Below are 17,290 nucleotides of genomic sequence, written 5' to 3'. Positions count from 1 at the left end.
AGTAAAGCCATTCTTAGAGGAGGGTGAATTACAGTGACACAAAGCAGGCATCTGGGGGATAAGGGATAATCTGGTCAATCATCTGGGGAGGTCAGTGACTTGATCCACCAGTTTCTTAAATACCCTGAGATGCATATACACTCTACATTTGGTCTACGAACTTCTCTACATGAAAGTGGAGGGAGCATACCTATGCCTCAGTCATTCTTTTACCAAAGAAACATATATGATGTTTTCTGTTCTAGGTGCTGTGGGAGATATAACCATTACTAAGCAATAACTATCTTCCAGAGAATGTCAGTCTTACAGCAGAGATAAAACTGACCAACAGATATCCAGTGAAGAAATGAAAAGAGATTAGCAATGAGAGCTTGAATTTTTTAAAAATAGAATTTAATTTTTCAGTAGAGAACATCAATATTCAAAGTCTGGTCCTCAATTCTAGAGATCCAGATACACAATTTTTAAATTTCTTTCAGAATTAATGAGGTTATATAGAAGGACTCATATTTTAAAACTGCACATAAGACTGATACATAAAGCAGAATGTCAATTTGTTGTTTTTCTCCCAATATAACTATGCCTTTTCTAGTTCATGGATTGCTTTTATAATCCATTATACTGTCCTTGCAGTATCAAGATGCCCAGAAATGAGATGATCTTAAGGGATAGTTCATTTAGGCTATAAATAAGCCTAAGGGTTTTATATTATCTGGTCTCACATTCAGGGCTTCCCTTGGGGCTCAGCTAGCAAAGAATCAGCCTGCAATGCAGGATACCTGGGTTTGATCCCTGGTTTGGGAAGATCCCCTGGAGAAGGGAAAGGCTACCCACTCCAGTATTCTGGCCTGGAGAGTTTCATGGACTACAGTCCATGGGGTCGCAAAGAGTTGGACAAGACTGAGCAACTTTCACTTTTTTTCTTATATTCAGGCCTTTAATCTATTTTGAGCTTATTTTTGTGTGTGGTGTTAGGGAGTACGGAGATTCCTTTAAAAACTAAAATAGAATTGTCATATAACCCAGCAATCCCGCTACTGGCATATACCCAGAAAAAATCATAATTCCAAAAGACACATGCACCCCAATGTTCACTGCTGTAGTATTACAATAGTCAGAATATGGTAGCAACCTAAATGTCCATCAACAGAGGAATGAATAAAAAAGTTGTAGTACATATATACAACAGAATATTACTCAGCCACAAAAAAGAATAAAACCAGGTCACTTGTAGAGACGTGGATGGACCTAGAGACTGTCGAACAGAATGAAGTAAGTCAGAAAAACAAATATCGTATATTAATGCGTATATGTGGAATCTAGAAAAATGGTATAGATGATCTTATTTGCAAAGCAGAAACAGAGACACAGATGTAGGGGGCAAACATATGGGGACCAAGAGGGGAAAGGTGAGGGTGGGATGAATTGGGAGATTGGGACTGACATATGAACACTATTTTTTTGCTTTTTTAAAATTTATTTTTAATATGTATACACTATTAATACTATGTATAAAATAGACAACTAATGAGAGCCTACTGTATACTTGGATAACTCTACTCAGAGCCTTGTGGTGACCTAAATGGGAAGGAAATCCAAAAAAGAGAAGCTATATATACATATATATATATATATATATGTATATATACAGGTATAGCTCATTCATCTTGCTGTACAGTAGAAACTAATACAACATTTTAAAGTAACTATATTACAATAAAAATTAATTTTAAAGAAGTGTGATGATTTACTACACAAACTTTGAAGTCAAATTTGATTTCAGCTCTCACATATACCACCAAACAAGTATGTGAGATTTGGAAACTTGCTTAACATTTCTAGTCACAATTTATTCCTATGTAAAATGGGATAATACTTATACCTCACAGGGTAGAAGTGAATATTAAATCATCTTATCACAGAGACTGATATACAACCAGTACTCGGTAAATGGAATCCATGCTTATTAACATGAATTTGAGTGTTTTCCAGGCCTCATAATCAAGGGTTAGCTGCCCAAAAGGACTACACTCATTTGAATGTGTCCACTGAAATGTTACCTCCTTTATCAATACAGCTGAAAATCTTTGAATTTCCATAGCATTTAGTGCTGTTCTTTGGGATTTGATAGCCACACACTGGAAACAACCTGTGATATTGTGGCTTATAAGAAACATATTATGATGACTAAAATATATTTCTCAGAAACATTTGATCTTCATCCATAGTTCCTGGCTCACAGCTCCCAAAACTCTTGGGAATACACTGAGCAATAAGAACAATCAGAACATTTTTTGATATATAGTATTTGGTCTCTCATCCTCAACTCCTGAAAATAATTCAGAACCATAAATGTATCTTGTTATTCATAACAAGCCCTTACCGCCACAACTGGGTTAATGCTAATGAAGGTGACTTATTTTTTATTGACATATAGTTAATTTACAACATTGTTTTGGTTTTACATGTACAGCAAACTGATTCAGTTATGATATATATATTTTTTTCAGTTTCTTTTCCATTATTATAAGATATTGAGTAGAGTTTCCTATGCTAATAGTAAGTTCTTGTTGTTTACCTATTCTATATATAGTAGTGTATATATGTTAATCCCAAACTACTAATTATCTCTCTCCTTTCCCTGACTGTATCATATTAAGTGAAGTAAGTAAGACAAAGACAAATAACATAGATATCACTCTTACATGAAATATAAAAAAAATGACATAAACTAACTTATTTACAAAGGAGAACAGATTCATAGACAGAGAAAACAAACTTTCCAAAGGATGTTCAAACTACCACACAATTGCACGCATCTCACATGCTAGCAAAGTAATGCTCAAAATTCTCCAAGCCAGGCTTCAACAGTATGTGAACTGTGAAATTCCAGACATTCAGGCTGGATTTAGAAAAGGCAGAGGAACCAGAGAGCAAATTGCTAACATCTGTTGAATCATTGAAAAAGCAAGAGAGCTCCAGAAAAAACATCTACTTTTGCTTTATTGACTTCACCAAAGCCTTTGATTGTATGGATCACAACAAACTGTGGAAAATTCTGAAAGAGATAAGAATACCAGACCACCTTACCTGCCTCCTGAGAAATCTATATGCAGGTCAAAAAGCAACAGTTAGAACTGGACATGGAACAAGAGACTGGTTCCAAATAGAGAAAGGAGTACATCAAGGCTGTATATCGTCACCCTGCTTATTTAACTTATATGCAGAGTATATCATGCAAAATGCCAGGCTGAATGAAGCACAAGCTAGAATCAAGATTGCTGGGAGAAACATCAATAACCTCAGATATGCAGATGACACTGTCCATATGGCAGAAAGCAAAAAAGAACTAAAGAGCCTATTGATGAAAGTGAAGGAGGAGAGTGAAAAAAGTTGGCTTAAAGCTCAACATTCAGAAAACTAAGATCATGGCATCCGGTCCTATCACTTCATGGCAAATAGATGGGGAAACAATGGAAATAGTGACAGACTTTATTTTCTTGAGCTCCAAAATCACTGCATATGGTGACTGCAGCCATGAAATTAAAAGATGCTTGCTCCTTGGAAGAAAAGCTATGACCATATGAAGCTATGAGCATATGAAAAAGCAGAGACTTTAACAACAAAGGTCTGTCTAGTCAAAGCTATGGTTTTTCCAGTAGTCATGTATGGATGTGAGAATTGGACTATAAAGAAAGTGGAGCACTGCAGAATTGATGCTTTTGAACTGTGGTGTTGGAAAAGACTCTTGAGAGTCCCTTGGACTGCATGGAAATCAAACCAGTCCATCCTCAAGGAAATCAGTACTGAATATTCATTGGAAAGACTGATGCTAAAGCTGAAACTCCAATACTTTGGCCACCTGATGCAAAGAACTGACTCATTGGAAGAGACCCTGATGCTGGGGAAGATTAAAGGTGGGAGGAGAAGGGGGGCAACAGAGGATGATAGGGTTGGAGACGGACATGAGTTTGAGCAAGCTCCAGGAGTTTTATTGACATACAGTTTTGTGTATAGTGATGGACATCGAAGCCTAGCATGCTGTAGTCCATGGGGTCGCAAAGAGTCGGACATGACTGAGTGACTGAACTGAACTGAGGTCCATTCAAGTTGCCACAAATGGCATTATTTCATTCTTTTTGTGGCTGAGTAATATTACATTGTATCCATGTGCCATATCTTCTTTATCCATTCGTCTGTTGATGGACATTAAGGTTGCTTCCATGTCCTGACTATCCTAAATGGTACTGCTAAGATCATTGAGGGGCATGTATCTTTTATGAAGGTGAACTTTGCAAAGCACCAAAGGATAGAGCCTAGTTGCCAGGAGAACCAACTGTGAATAGAGGATCGAAACTTGGTCTCATTCCTTGATTTTCAAGGAGGGGAGAGGGGAATAGAGGTTGAATCAATCACCAAGTGAATTAGTCAATCATGCCTCCACAAAAAAAAAAAAAAAAAGGAGGAGTTCAGAAAGCTTCCACTTGGGGGAGAACCAGAACATTTTTATGTGCTATCATTCTGGTTCCAAGCTTCATACAGACAGAAAGACCTTTTGTTAGGACTTCATCCTATGTATCTCTTCATCTGACATTACATATTGTTTGTATTAAAGCAGTAGTCTAGTGAGTAAATGGATTCTCCTGAGTTCTGTGAGCTTTTTTGGTAAATAAGTTGCACCCAAGGATGGGGTTATGGGAACCTCTGACTTATAGGAAGTAGGTGGGTCAGAAGCTTGGGTAACACTTGGACTTGGGGCTGGTATTTTAAATGGACAGCAGCCTTGTGAGACTGAGCCCTTTGCTTGTGGAATCTGATTCTATTTCTGGGTAGACATTGTTAGAATTGAGTTGAATTACTGGACACTCTGCTGGTATCCAAGAATTGCTTGCTGGTTTGGAAAAGCTGCCACCCACATATATATTGGAATCAGGTCCAGGAAGCTAATCTATAGCCTAAAGCTCTAACAATAGGTGAATGGATGAATAAATGGTGGTAAAACTATATAATGGTATACTTCTTGGGAATAAAAAGAAGGAACTGTTGCTACATGTTAGAATGTAGGTGAATCTCCAAATGATTAAGGTGAGTGAAAGAAGTTAGCCAAAAAGGAGTACCTAATGTGTGGTTAGACTATATAAAATTTTAGAAAATGAAAAGTATAAGAGCAGAAAGCAAATGAGTGATTCCCTAGGGTAGAGGAGTGTGAGAGTGGGGGTAAATAGAGCAGGGAAGAACAAGAGGCGAGATCACAAAAGACCATGCACAATCTTTTGTGAGTGGTGAACATATTTGTTACTTTGATTGTAGTGATGGTCTTTTTTTTTTTAATTTTGAGGAAAACTTACAACTTCATTTTTCTCTATCTGTTTGGGTTTTTTTTAATTGAAATATATTTGCTTTACAATGTTTGTAGTCATGGTTTTATGTGTGTATTCAGTTCAGTTCAGTTCAGTCACTCAGTCGTGTCCGACTCTTCGCGACCCCATGAATCGCAGCACGCCAGGCCTCCCTGTCCATCACCAACTCCTGGAGTTCACTCAGACTCAAGTCCATTGAGTCAGTGATGCCATCCAGCCATCTCATCCTCTATGTGTATATGCATGTCAAAAGGCCCTTCTTAATTTTCTCCTCTCCATCTCTCCAAATTCATAGTAACATTCCGAGGCTTATACTTTAAAATCTAGCAAGTAATGTTGGATACTTTTCTCCGTGCTTCCTTTCTTTCAATTGTTCAGTGGCACTTTCCTGGAATTTGCCCCTTTATTTTCCTCTGACCCCATAATTTGATTAGTTACTCATCATTCCAAGACTCGGGTGACTAGAATGTCAGCTCCTTGAGGGTAGGAGGTAGTTTATTCATCCTTGAATCCTTGAGTCTTAACACAGTAACTGATTACACTAAAAAAGTGAGATTGTTGAAAGAACAAATGACTGGAACTTTGCTCGTTAATTCTGAATAATCTGATGGAGTGGAATGAGCATGACACTATAGAGTGAGGAGCTTTGGACTTGAGATTTACTGTGCCACTAAACTAATCTTCTGGACATGAGAAAATAACTGACCCAGAAGGAGATTGGGCCAGGTGCCTCCTAGAGTCACCTCATGTCCAATATCCTCAGAGCCTGTGACAACTGCTTCAGGCCCTGTAATCTAATTGTCCACAGAGCACCCACTAATGAGGTGCCCACAAACCGGGGGATGTCCCCACTGATCCTTCCCTTCACAGACAGGAAAGAGAATCTCTTTCTCCTTCCCTGATTTTCCACATAGTCTTGCACTGAATTAAAGGAGAACAACTGCCCATTTTGTGAAGATTTTTAATACTTTTACTGTATTCAATGATGATCCCAGTTTTCACAGAGAGAGTGCCACCTCTTCCCTCTTTCCTTTTTTCACTGTGGCTAGTCAGTTATGGAGTTACCACCCCTGCCAACCCCACTGGAAAAACTGACACCCTTCTGCAGTCAAAATCTGTGACTCATGTGGTCCTGTGAAAAAAATCCCTGACGTCAGCTTCCAGGAAACCTCTGTGACTGAACTGCCGTTAGGTGTGGTACCTCCCACACCCCACTGTGGAGGCCAGAAAGGAAGTTCACCCTTTAGTTTTCTCCAAGAAAAGAGCTCTTGGGCTGATAAACTGTCCCATTAATTTCTAGTTCAATCTCTTTTTCTCTGACCCATACTTATGGGTCATCGAATATAGTCTTGAATCTAATCAAGCCTAGAAGTGGCTAAGGTCAGACAGGAGTCCCAAGAAAGTATCACTTCTTGCTCTCCAGCCTTATCTGATTCAAGTTCAATCAGAACTTTGGATACACCCAAAACAGCTTTGGTGTTAGACTACTATATTTATGAGATGTTAGTAAGTATTCCTAAAACAAAAACAAGCAAAACCATAGGGACTGAGAGGAATCTATGGTTAATTGTTTCAGAAGTGAGATAAAATAAAATAAAACATAAACAATGAAGTTTTTTTTTTTTTTTCTGATCAACTTCTGAGAAAACTGTTATATACTAATGTACATTGTGAGTCTCTAAGAGAAACGTCTACTTATATAACTACAAACCTATTCATGTATTACAGATTACTTATTAACAGCTCATAGTATTTCATAGCTCAGAGAATATTGCATTCCATGGAACAGTTTGGCAAACTCTAGTACTGGACTTGGGTAGGTTTAGTTTTGAATTCTAACATTTGTGCTTACCAGAAGTATGGCCCTGGGCAATTTCCTTAACCTCTCTGACTTTCCCAATTTCTTCTTCTTTAAAGTGGTGATACAATAATTCATACCTTATTAGCTACAGGACATAATATTTCCTGGGTGGCTCAGTATCAGACTTCCAGGTTCAGTGAAAACTGAAAGATCAAATCTAGAACTTCCCTAACAGTCCATTCTTAAGGGTGACTCTGAAATTTCTGCTAGATCTTTTTTTTTTAATTTTAATTTTTTTTTAATTAATTAATTAATTAATTTTACTTTACAATATTGTATTGGTTTTGACATACATTGACGTGAATCCACCATGAGTATACATGTGTTCCCCATACTGAACCCCCTCCCACCTCCCTCCCCATACCATCCCTCTGGGTCATCCCAGTGCACCAGTCCAAAGCACCCTGTATCATGCATCAAACCTGGACTGGTGATCATTTCACATTTGATATTTTATATGTTTCAATGCCATTCTCCCATATCATCCCACCCTCGCCCTCTCCCACAGAGTCCAAAAGGCTGTTCAATACGTCTGTGTCTCTTTTGCTGTCCCACATACAGGGTTATCGTTACCTTCTTCCTAAATTCCATATATATGTGTTAGTATATTGTATTGGTGTTTTTCTTTCTGGCTTACTTCACTCTGTATAATAGGCTCCAGTTTCATCCACCTCATTAGAACTGATTCAAATGTATTCTTTTTAATGGCTGAGTAATATTCCATTGTGGATATGTACCACAGATTTCTTATCCATTCATCTGCTGATGGACATCTAGGTTGCTTCCATGCCCTGGCTATTATAAACAGTGCTGCAATGAACATTTAGGTACACATATCTCTTTCAATTCTGGTTTCCTCAGTGTGTGTGCCCAGCAGTGGGATTTCTGGGTTGTATGGCAGTTCTATTTCTAGTTTTTAAAGGAATCTCCACACTCTTCTCCATAGTGACTGTCCTAGTTTGCATTCCCACCAACAGTGTGAGAGGGTTCCCTCTTCTCCACACCCTCTCCAGCATTTATTGTTTGTAGACTTTTGGATCGCAGCCATTCTGACTGGTGTGAAATGGTACCTCATTGTGATTTTGATTTGCATCTCTCTGATAACGAGTGATGTTGAGCATCTTTTCATGTGTTTTTAGCCATCTGTATGTATTCTTTGGAGAAATGTCTGTTTAGTTCTTTGGCCCACTTTTTGATTGGGTTGTTTATTTTTCTGGAATTCAACTGCAGGAGTTGCTTGCATATTTTTGAGATTAATTCTTTGTCCGTTGCTTCATTTGCTATTATTTTCTCCCATTCTGAAGGCTGTCTTTTCACCTTGCTTAGAGTTTCCTTTGTTGTGCAGAAGCTTTTAATTTTAATTAGGTCCCATTTGTTTATTTTTGCTTTTATTTCCAATATTCTGGGAGGTGGGTCATAAAGGATTCTGCTGTGATTTATGTCAGAGAGTGTTTTGCCTATGTTCTCCTCTAGGAGTTTAATAGTTTTTGGTGTTACATTTAGATATTTAATCCATTTTGAGTTTATTTTTGTGTGTGGTGTTAGAAAGTGTTCTAGTTTCATTCTTTTACAAGTGGTTGACCAGTTTTCCCAGCACCACTTGTTAAAGAGATTGTCTTTTCTCCATTGTATATTCTGCTAGATCTTGAGGAATAAAATACATTAGGTGCCAGAAGTCCTTTTAGTAATCCTTTGCCCATTTCGTTTTTTGTAATATCTTTAAGTTTTGTGTGCTCTTGTTAAAAAAATTCAAACAATATAGAGAATACAAAAAAGGAAATAAAATCTCTGCAACCCCACATCCCAGAGATAACCACCTTTAACATTTTTGGTGAACATCTTCCCAGACATTTTTTTCATATACAGATCTATTTGACAATTTACATAGAAGAACATGGTATCCAGCAAGTAGTTATCGGTTTCCCATTTATTCCTATACAGAGTCTGTAGAGGTCTTTTATTCATCACTGGGGCCATAACTAACACAAGTTTTTTTTCTAAATAAGAGAAGAAATCTGTTCTCTATAAGTGCTCCCAAATTATGGCCCTCATGACAAAATAAATTTAGATAAATGATATAGTTCATCAAACTCTGCAAAAGGCCAAGCTCTTCATAAATAAATTTTATCTATAAATTTAGCCCCACTTTTCAAACAGGAAGTCCAAGGCTCAGACAGCCTACGTAACCAGCATAAGATCACCCAGCTAATAATCAACAAAGACAGGGCATAGGCCAAGGTCTTTCATCCTCCCAAGCCTACGTTCCTTCCATTGTCCCACGACCTGGGTACCCATCTCCCACTTCATCATTCAACTCCCTCCCTGCAATGTGATGAACCTCCAGGAGGACTCTTTTCATTTTTCACAGTTCAAACCCCTGTGAACAGTGGCTGAGGTAGGATGTGGGTTTGCAAGTATGTCTATTTATGGAGTAATAAGCATTTATGGGTGGAGGGGTGTTACTAAAATCAAATAAAACCATCAACTTTATGCATTAATTTCTTCTCATGTCTACATCACTTCATCAAAAGAATGTGTCTGTCAGTTTATTCTTTCCTTAAATCGTGTTCTGGTGAAAATTTCCTTTCAAGGCTGCTCTCCAGGGAGAGGAATCAGTGATTTATAAAAGAGAGAAAGAAGGAAGAAGCAAAGAGAAGAGAAACAAATGAGGAACACAAATCCAGATGATCCTGGGGTCTCATTTTCCTCCATTTGGGAGCTTAGCAAGGTCATCACTCAACAGAAAAACCACAGATGATCCTAGTGGCTGAGCTGAGACAGGACCTATATAACAAGGTGGCTCTCAAAACTGGAACAGTTACATAAAACAGCTACAACTTCTCCAGAGTCAATGGACTAGTAATTCTCTTTCCTTAGCATAAAATATGTAGAATTTTGATGCAGAAGGTCCCTGTCCTAGAGACTTGTCCATGGTGTGTTCAGCAAGCTATGTCCACAGTGGGCAGGACTCTCTGTGAAATAATGAAAGCTATTTTTATAAGTATTCCTGTTAAAAGTTGGAATAGCCTGAATCTAGTCATGAGGAAACATCAGACAAACCAAAATAGAGAGACAATCTAGAAAATATTTGCCAGTAGTCTTTACTCTTGCCTGGAAAATCCCATGGACAGAGGAGCCTGGTAGGCTGCAGTCCATGGGGTCGCTAAGAATCGGACATGACTGAGCGATTTCACTTTGACTTTTCACTTTCCTGCATTAGAGAAGGAAATGGCAATCCACTCCGGTGTTCTTGCCTGGAGAATCCCAGGGACGTGGGAGCCTGGTGGGCTGCCGTCTATGGGGTTACACAGAGTCGGACACAACTGAAGTGACTTAGCAGCAGCGGTCTTTAAGAATATCAATGTCATGAAACAAAGAAAGACTCAGGAACCATTCCAGATAGGAGAAAATTACAGAGACAACACTTAAAAGCAATATATGGTCAGAGATTCTAATAGCCAAGAACAGCAATGCCACAGAATGTTCAAACTACTGCACAATTGCACTCATTTCATGTGCTAGCAAGATAATGCTCAAAATTCTTCAAGTTAAGCTTCAGCAGTACATGAACCAAGAATTTCCAGATGTATAAGCTGGATTTAGAAAAGGCAGAGGAACAAGAGATCAAATTGCTAACAGTTATCGGATCATAGAGAAAGCAAGGGAATTCCAGAAAAGCATCTACTTCTGCTTCCCTGCCTATGCTAAAGCCTTTGACTGTATGGATCACAACCAACTGTGGAAAATTCTTAAAGACCACCTGACCTGTCTCCTGAGAAATCTGTAAGCAGCTCAAGAAGCAAGAGTTAGAACAGGACATGGAACAATAGACTGGTTCCAAATTGGGAAAGGAGTACGTCAAGGCTGTGTATTGTCACCCTACTTATTTAACTTATGTGCAGAGTAAATCATGTGAAATGCCAAGCTGGATGAAGCACATGCTGGAATCAAGATTGCCGGGAAAAATATCAATAACCTCAGATACGCAGATGACACCACCCTTATGGCAGAGATCAAAGAGGAACTAAAGAGCTTCTTTATGAATGTGCAAGGAGAGCAAAAAATCTAGCTTAAAACTCAACATTCAAAAAAGCAAGATCGTGGTATCCAGCCCCATCACTTAATGGCAAACAGATGGAGAAAAAGTGGAAGCAGTTACAGATTTTTTTCTTAGACTCCAAAATCACTGTGGATGGTGATTGCAGCCATGAAATTAAAAGACTCTTGCTCCTTGGAAGGAAAGCTGTGACAAACCTAGACAGCATATTAAGAAGCAGAGATACCACTTTGTCAACAAAGTTCCATATAGTCAAAGCTATGATTTTTCTAATAGTCATGTACAGATGTGAGAGTTGGATCATAAAGAAGATTGAGCACAGAAGAACTGATGCTTTCAAATTGCATTGCTGGAGAAAATGCTGGAGAGTCCTTTGGACTGCAAGGAGATTGAACCAGTCAATCTTAAAGGAAATCAACCCTCAATATTCACTGGAAGGACTGATGCTGAAGCTGAAGCTCCGATACCTTGATCAACATCTTTTGGCCATAACTATGATGTATTTTCATTGGAAAAGACCCTGATGCTGGGAAAGATTGAGAGAAGGAGGAGAAGAGGGCGACAGAGGATAAAATATTTGGATGGCATCACCAGCTCAATGGACATGAGTTTGAGCAAACTCTGGGAGATAGTGAAGGACAGGGAAGCCTGGTGTGCTGCAGCTTAAGGCTGCAACTCTCGTAAAGAGTTGGACACAACTTAGCAACCAAACAACAACAATATAGAATATTAGTGGGCCAAAAGGGAGAGGATAAATGTATACATATAGGTGATTCACTTCATTGTACAGCAGAAGCTAACGCATCATTGTAAAACAATTGAACTCCAACAGGAAAAAATAAAAAGAAAGAAAGAAAGAGTATTAGTGGGGCAATTGGGAGAATCTAATAAAATCTATGGAGTGGTAATAGCATTATATCAGTGTTAAAATCCTGATTTTGATCATTGTAAAGTGGATATATAAGAAAAGGATTTTGTTTTTATACACCCTAAACACTTAAGGGGGAAAGATACCATGTCAGCAATAGCTCTCAAATGAGAAAACTGGGAAAACATAAAGAAAATGTGATAAAATGTTAATATTTGAGAAATCTGAATGAAGGGGGTTCAGAAATTTGGGGTATTGTTTTTGTAACCTTTCTGTAAGTACAAATTTTTGTCAAAATAAAAAGTGAAAAAAATTGAACGTAAGTAAATACCTAAGGAATTCTGATCTTGAAATCATTATAATTTAAGCCCCTCATGGTATAAATATTGAGATTCTACAATAGTTAATTTCAGAAGAATAAACCATAGGTTGTTCCTGATATAGAATAAATATGAAACTATGAGATCAAATTTGCCTGAGCAAATTTTAAAACATACACAATATCAAAATCATTTCTCACCTTTATTTCTCCATCAAGTTCTGAAATATAAAATGTCAAAAAAGTTTGGCAAATTAAATATTTGACTTGCTAGCCTATTGATTCGGAGAAGGCAATGGCACCCCACTCCAGTACTCTTGCCTGGAAAATCCCATGGACGGAGGAGCCTGGTAGGCTGCAGTCCATGGGGTCGCAAAGAGTCGGACACGACTGAGCGACTTCACTTGCACTTTTCACTTTCATGCATTGGAGAAGGAAATGGCAACCCACTCCAGTGTTCTTGCCTGGAGAATCCCAGGGATGGAGGAGGCTGGTGGGCTGCCGTCTATGGGGTCACACAGAGTCGGACACGACTGAAGCGACTTAGCAGCAGTAGCAGCAGCAGCCTATTGATTTCAGATATTTAGGATTTATAGTTAAGTTGTATTCTCATGTCTGTTTATGTTAAAACACACTGGAAATTTCTTTATGTGAACAAATAACACAGTTCAATGATGCCTATTTAATACGTCTGAAAGAAAAGGATGTAGTGTGGAGAAAAAAACATTTCTTAGAGAATCAAGAAACATTCTATATAACTAGTTAAGTAATTTTGTGATTTTGAACAAGTTGTCTGACCTAAAAAATAGGCAGATTGGAGTGTTATGGTAGCAAAACTGGGCTCTCACTATGAGTTGACGTTTTCTTTGAACATTTATATAATCTCTAAGTTCCCTTTAAGTATCAACATTCTAACACTTAAAATATATCACATTTATTTTAAATTGTTATAGAAATGTATTGCTGTGGCGAAACAACTTTTGGTCATAGCTATGATGTACTGATGCTACTGCTGCAGTGGGAACTCTACCGTGAAGCAGGAAATGAAGAGAAGACTTGCCTCTGTATTCCAACACAGAGATGCATGGCCTCCCCTCTGAGTGCCCACACACTCGCTTTGTAAATGCATTGTCTTCCTCTTTCTGAAAGCCTACTTCCAGACAGCTTTCCCAAACTGACCACCCAGCCTCCAGTTGCAATCCTTTCATTCTGTGCCCCAGAGACCACCCTGGAGGCCCATTCTGTCTAATATCTCTGCATTTGTTTCAGTGTTCTGCACCTGATGTGGCAGCTGGGTCCTGGACCTTCCTGAAGCCAGGTATCCAACCTCTAGGCCCAGGGTGATCTGCTCACACTGAACGCTCACGTGGTACAGGAAGTACTGTGTGCTGACTAATTCAGGAAAGTAAACCAAACCACTGTAAGTAAATCAACACAGCATTTTCGGAAACAGAAGCTGAAAGAAAATGGCTGTAACCTTGCAGAAAAGCTCCAGCCTTCACTAAAATCTAAGGGGGAAACCTAGGTCAAGGAGAAAGAAATTTGCCTCTCATTCTCATTTCAACCCATATTCCATCAAGTCTGTTAAGTGGATATTTCAGGCATAGCTCTGTCCGTGGCTAGCTTGGAACTTGCCTAATTAGTGAGCTTGCCTTCCATTTTAGGTTCTGGAGTTCTAGAACCAAGTAGAAAGAATTTCCTACTTCTTGTGGTCCTGCAACCATGGCTTGTTATACTCCAGTCTCATTTGCTTACTCTCATTTCCAACATGCCTGGGTGTTCACATTTCTTTAAGTTTGCATATTCTGTTTGAAATGCTGTTACCCCTAGTCCCCATACCAAATTCATCCTTCCCTGAAAATGAACCTGAGCAATCATCTCTCCCAGGGAGTCTTGGGCACACTCCTAAACTCCTCCTACATTTTGTGCACAGGACTGTTCCATTATAGAAAAGATTATATTGTATTGCTGTGTATATTGCTGTGACTGTCCTCATGCTACTCTACAAATACCACATCAGTTATCCTTGTGTCTCCTGTGCTTAGCACATGCCTAGCTCCTGGTCTGTTGCAAGGTAGGATTGAGGAAGGTGAACAGACTTCACATGCTAGTCTGAAGCCCCCTGGACAGTCAAAAATCAATCTGAAGTCGTAAGAAGCTAAAGACCAACAGAGTGAGGTTTCCAGTGTGTGCCTTTGTCCATTACCAAGTGTGAGGTCACTTCGGTAGTAGTAGATGTGAAAGGTGAAAGGCTGGGCTTTGACTAATTCCTTGCTGGTTTAAATGTGTCAAATCCTTTTATTTCAAGGCTAAATACTCTTAATTGGCCCACAGAGGAAATCATGCTACAGTTCAGCCTCTGCTCTAATTTAACCACAGTTTCGAAACAGTGCAGATTCTAGTGGAGATTGAGAAAGCAAAACTTTGTTTAGCCAGCAGCTAAGATTCTGTTTTGTTCAGTTCTGTTCCCTGGCAAGCATATCTGATATTTCTTATCTCCCAAGGGAGTTCCTTAAGGGCAAGACTGTTTGCAGGACAAATACGTTCCTTCTATTATCCCCCCACACCCCCACCTCCCACCCTTACCAGGCATAGTACCTGGCCCTGCTGCTGCTGCTAAGTCGCTTCAGTCATGTCCAACTCTGTGCAACCCCACAGACGGCAGCCTACCAGGCTCTGCCATCCCTGGGATTCTCCAGGCAAGAACACTGGAGTGGGTTGCCATTTCCTTCTCCAATGCGTGAAAGTGAAAGTGAAGTCACTCAGTCGTGTCTGACTCTCCGTGACCTCATGGACCGAAGCCTACCTTCGTCCATGGGACTTTCCAGGCCCTAGGATGTGCTTAACATCTGATTATTAAATGAATTCATTACAAAGTCTGATCTTTATTTTGAAATTCAAAGGTCAATAGCCCCTGAGATGCTTATAGAATCTATAGCCCTTTGCCCCATTCCCGTGTCTCATTATTAGGTGGATGAGTGTGGTTCTACAGAAATTTCCTTTCCATTCCCTGTATGATTCTTGCAGATCTTGGAAGGAGAAAGCTTTCATCTAGAGTTCCTTGTGGTAATCTGAACCCCAACGACTATAGTGGTTACAGAAAGCCAGGACCAAAGCTTGGCTATCACTTTCTGAGTCCATAATACTGCAGTTATTAGTTATGGGGCCCAAATTAGAAATCCTTGCAATATTGTTTTGTTTTCCAAGTCATCCAGATTTGGTACATGTCATATTATATTTATCAATATTCTTGTTTTGAATACTAAGGGAAAGCGTTAGTTGCTCAGTCATGTCCGACTCTTTGAGACTCCATGGACTGTAGCCCGCCAGGCTCCTCTGTCCATGGAATTCTCCAGGCAAGAACACTGGAGTGGGTAGCCATTCCCTTCTCCAGGGGATCTTCCTGACCAAGGGATCAAACCCAGGTTTCTCACACTGCAGGTAGATTCTTTACTGTCTGAGTCACCAGGGAAGCCCATTGAATACTAAGGATAAGTTTATTTGGGGGAATCCTGAGGATCACAGTGCTCTTCCTGCTCTTTTAAAACAACTAATCTATGCAGCTCTTAGCAATGTCTATCTTTTACCTCTTTTTTTTTTTTTTTTTTTTGTATAATAAAGTTTCATTAAAGTATAAAGGAGATAGAGAAAGCTTCTGACATAGGCATCAGAAGGGGGTAGAAAGAGTACCCCTATCTTTTACCTCTTGAAACACAGGTTCTGAACATGTCCTGTGTCCTTGACTCTGAGCTGGGTGTTAAGATTAATCACAGTCCTTCTGTTTAGTGTCTCTGAGGAGTCACTAACTTTACTTTTGAAAATTTCTCAAATTAAGAAGATCTGCATCTCCCAGTTGCCTTTTAGAATAGTTCTAGCTGTTGGTTCTCTGCTCACTTTAAAATTACAAGACCAATCTTCTAAAAACCAGATCAAGTAGGAAATCTTCCAGTTTCATTTCACATAAATGGCTCTGGTCATCGGTAATGGCCAGACAGAGAAGTTCAAGTTCTGAAGCAATTTAAGCACATGAAAACCATGACCCATCAAATAATTGGAACCCAGTTAACTGAAAGTCTTTCTGGGCAGATTGCCTTTTGAAGGCCACTAGAATCTTGCTTATAATTTTACTACCTGCAGTAAACATTTGCAAAAGCTTCAGGAAAGTTTACAGTCTACTAGAGAGATACACAGAGACTCCTAAGAAGATACCTTAGCCCACATAATATGGTTTAGTTCTCTGCTTTCAAGCCAAATTAAAATGTCACCAATCTTACCTTTAAGCAGGCACTTTTCCTCTCACCTTTAGACAGAATTGGTGATTATCAATGAAGCGCCAAAACAAGACTGGTAACACAGATGTCAGGGCTATTTGTGTAAAAGGAGAAGTGAAGGGGGAATAAATGTGATCACACTGTGACGACAGGAAGCCCAGATGAGGAGAGGGAGGAAGTGAGGCTGGGCCCACCCTCTTTAACCACAGAAATGCAATCCTTCCCCTGTGGCTTTTCAGACACCTATCTCACAACTCACCCAAATATCTACACCAGTTTCCATGAAAAACAGGAAAACTCGAAGACCAAGTTGATTCAGGCAGGAATCTGTGAGAATTGGTGGGTTGTGGAGTGATCTGACATTGATTTTTGCCTAGAAAAGGACAACGTTTCTTAATCAAAATGACATCTCAGAATTACCTGTGGATCTGATCAAGAATAAATATACCTGACCCCACCATACTGACTCAGTCCCAGTTAGGTAGATAGACAGGAATGGAACCCAAGAATCAATATTTTGAGAAGTTTCTAGGAATGAAAATTAGGAATGTCTC

General features: G+C 39.2%; 1 protein-coding gene across 1 annotated transcript in view; it reads right to left on the bottom strand.

Moving 5' to 3' along the window:
- CD53 (CD53 molecule) overlaps positions 1–16,896 on the bottom strand; it is a 38,925-nt gene extending 22,029 nt beyond the window's left edge. The window contains exon 1 of the mRNA XM_086391736.1: positions 16,740–16,896. The gene's annotated coding sequence lies outside the window, so the exon portion shown is untranslated. The remainder of the gene's footprint in view (positions 1–16,739) is intronic.
- Between the last annotated feature and the right edge of the window lie 394 nt (positions 16,897–17,290).

The sequence above is a fragment of the Bos grunniens genome, chromosome 3 (assembly GCF_055505025.1).
Source record: "Bos grunniens cultivar Pamir isolate PY7600 chromosome 3, Bosgru_T2T1.0, whole genome shotgun sequence".
Lineage (NCBI taxonomy): Eukaryota > Metazoa > Chordata > Mammalia > Artiodactyla > Bovidae > Bos > Bos grunniens.
Note: the sequence above shows the minus strand (reverse complement) of the source record. Positions and strands in the feature narration are given on the sequence as shown.